Source organism: Sus scrofa, chromosome 14 (genome assembly GCF_000003025.6).
Source record: "Sus scrofa isolate TJ Tabasco breed Duroc chromosome 14, Sscrofa11.1, whole genome shotgun sequence".
NCBI lineage: Eukaryota > Metazoa > Chordata > Mammalia > Artiodactyla > Suidae > Sus > Sus scrofa.
In genome coordinates, this window is record NC_010456.5 from 9,610,274 (window position 1) to 9,613,792 (window position 3,519).

The 3,519-nt window shown below is 50.9% G+C and overlaps 1 pseudogene; it reads left to right on the forward strand.

The window, feature by feature from the left end:
• On the forward strand, positions 320–1,656 carry LOC110256697 (annotated as a pseudogene).

Consider the following 3,519-nt stretch of genomic DNA (forward strand, 5'->3'; position numbering starts at 1 on the left):
CCTCTGCTCTTTCTCCATTTTCTAAGTAGTTGGCAATCTCCCGCAAGTACATTTGAAAAAGATTCATGTTGGACATTTGACCTGCGTCCCTGGATTCCCTGTCTGAAGCGTCCCATCACTTTAGCCCAAAGCTTTTTGTTCTGTGCTCCATCCTGCAGGGCTTGTTTTAATTACCCCCACATCCTTTCAATCTCTGCATTTTTACCACGATGGAGTTGCAAGTCACTGAAACTCAACTCAAACTAGCTCTTTTTGTGGATTCACATACTGGGAAGGGTTCCAGGTTTGCTCACATAGTCTTGGAACTTAGAACCGGAACATGGCGCCACCAGAGACCTCGTCCTCTCTTCCTTCCCCCTTTTCTTGTTTTGGCTTCGTTGGGCAGAAAGCTTCTCTCCAAGTGGTAGCCAGCATTCCCAAAGGCACATTCTCCTAGTGTAGAAAACACAGAGGAAAACTACCTTCTCGAGAATCTTGATGATAGTCTAAGAGAAGGGCTCTCCTATGTCTCTTTCTTAGATCAAACTTTGCTGAGGAATGAAAGCACTGAGATTGGCCAGGTTTAGGTCGTGTGTCCACCGCTGGAGCTTGAGCGTCTGCTTCAGGGGTCGGGGAAGCCTGCGGTGGGCGGCTGCGAGGAGCAGGTGGTGGTAACGGAAGTGGAGGCCAGGAGGTGGCAGCCACGATGCCCGCTGCGTGCGGCTGAGCGCCTGGTGGGCGTGGACACGCTGCTGTTGGCGGCGTCGGCGCGCACCTGCGCAGTGAGACCGCGGTGCTCCGCGTTCTTGCGGCCCGACCGCGCTGTGGGCCCCGGGGTGGGCGCCTCGGCTTCGTCACCTACTGCATCAAGACCTACATACAGAACTGTGGGGCCTAGCCTTGGGCCCAGGCCGCGAGGTCCTCGCATGCCTGCTGCACCGCGCTTCACCTGCTCCAGCGCCTGGCGGACACGTGGGGCCCCGAGGCCTAAGCGCTGGGCAGCTCGGCCCTGTGCGCGGAGCTGGAGGCCATGGGCGTCACCGGCGTGAAGGTGTGGCCCGAACTGCTGCAGGGCGACCGCCCAGCCATGCTGCCTGTCGTGTGTGGGCTTCGCTGGGCCCGCACTTCAGCTCCAGGAAACCCCCCAAGGCTGCGCGCTACCAGCAGCAGCCTGGCTGCCTGCTCACCGTTATGAGCAGCCGACTCCCATCTGGGAAGGACCGTTTCATCGCTGGCACCTGCTGTCTGGTCTGAGCTTCGGAAACGGCTGCCCAGCGCCAAGCCAGCATCCAGGGAAGCCCCGCCGCTTCATCTTCGACTGCGTGTCCCAGGAGTATGGCATCGACCTGGAGTGCACCGTCCTGGTAGGTGGCTGCCTGGCACAGACAACCTTCTGGGTATCACTTGCGGTCTGAAGACCCTCCTGACCCTCACCAAAGTTGGAGGAGTGTCTCCGTTCTAGGGAGTGTTATTAGAGGGGAAAAAACAAAACAAAACAAAACAAAAACAAAACATGGGAACAAAAAACAAAAAACAAAAACTGGGAAACATGCAAAGAATCCTAGTTACTGCAGTTCTACTTCGTCTTTCCTAAAACTTAATTGGTCTGCTTAGAGCCCAGTGTAATAGTGGAATCTTCTGAAGAAGCCCAGAGTGAAATAAATGCAAAGGAGAGGAGAGGAGAAGTCTTTTTGTGATCATTTGTAAATTCATTTTTATGTTGTCATAAGGCATATCATCTAGATTCTTCTTTAATAGATAAGGAAATGGATTCACAGATAATTGAAGTGAATTGCCCAAGACAGATTGCCCAGTTGGTAATTGGACGAAAACCCCAAATCTCCAACACCCACTTTTACAATTTTTTCCTGTGTTAGCTTACCTTCAACAGATTTGTTATCAAACTCCTTACTAGCTTTAATGGTGGGAATTTCAAGCAGTGGGTGAAGGTCAGCCATGATGATCTTCAAATTCCATTGCTAGGACAGCCCTCATTTCTTGCTTCCAGATCAGTAGGTTTGTCTGCTTTTAGGGATTAGTGGAATAGGTGGGGCCAGTCAGCTGCAGACCCAGTCTCAACAGATAAACCCAGAAAGTCATGTGAACTTTCTGGGGCCTGTGTCACAGCATCTGGTCAGAAGTAAAGGAAGGGAGAGATCAAAATTCAACCCAGTTTGGGATTCCACTTTCACTTAAGAAGTAGAAAACCATAAGAGAACATGGCTTCTGCCCTAACAATGAGACAAAGCTGCGTATTCTCTAAAATCGTAACTTTTCCCAGCCCATTAGGGACTTGCGGTCACAAGCCAACCCAAAATGAATTCTAGGGTAGGAGGGATGGTAAGGTCCTTCCAGGAGATGGGGACACAGGCACTACTGTGCTTTTTGCAGAGCATGGCAAGAGGAGGTAACAGCCATGAGTATCTGACAGTCTAGGAAATTCTTAGAGGCAAGTGTGGGCTGATATTACTTGTTAGCTCCTTGGCCGTTAATAGTGTTTTGGCACTGAGCAGAGGAGGGACTGTTCCAGAGTGGTCAGCCTGGTTTTGACCCTCTTCCTTCTAGAGTACTTGGAGGTAGGTGTATTGGTTATCTATTGCTACATAGCAGATTATCCCATTAAGCAGCTGAAAATGTCAAACATGTATTAAATTGCAGTTTCTGTGGGTCAGAAATCCTGGTGCAGCTCAGTTGAGTACTTCAGCTTCAAGGTCTCCCAGAGGCTGCGGCGAAAGTGTTGGTGGTAGCTGTGGTCACCTGGGGCTCCACTAAGGAAGGGTCTGCGTCCAAACTCACACATATGGCTGTTGGCAGGGCTCAAGTCCCCATCAGCTGCTGGCCAGAGGCACACGTTCCTTGTCACATGGGCTCTCCATTGGGCAGTTCTCAATGCGGTAGCTCACCTCCCTCAGCAAGTGGGTAAACAAGGCAGCCGGAGGGGATGCCACAAGCTTTTTGTCACCTCATCTCAGAAGTGACATCCCATCATTTCTGCTGTATGCTCTTCCCTGGGAGTGAAGTCACTAGATCCATTAAAACTCAAGGACATGAGTTCGATGAGGCAGCGATCATTGGTGGCTGTCAGTGGCTGTCTGCCATACAGGGGAAGATCGTTTGGGGGGACTCAGAGTTAACTCTCATACCCTTAGGGTAGGAGGAGTGAATGGTATTATGTACCAAGTTTTGCAAGGTCTGGAGCCTTGGTGAGAAAGATGGAGCCAGCAAGCAACCAACATTTGAGACTTAGTTGGGTTAGGGTGGAAGGGCACCAAGTTCTAAGAATGACTGCAGAAGGAAGGAAACAAACACACCTTTCAGATAGTTTTTTTTTTTTTTTTTTTTTTTTTTTTTTGCCTTTTTCTAGGGCTGCTCCCGTGGCATATGGAGATTCCCAGGCTAGGGGTCTAATTGAAGCTTTAGCCACTGGCCTACCCCAGAGCCACAGCAACGTGGGATCCGAGCTGCGTCTGCAACCTACACCACAGCTCACGGCAACACCGGATCCTTAGCCCGCTGAGCGAGGCCAGGGATCGAACCCAC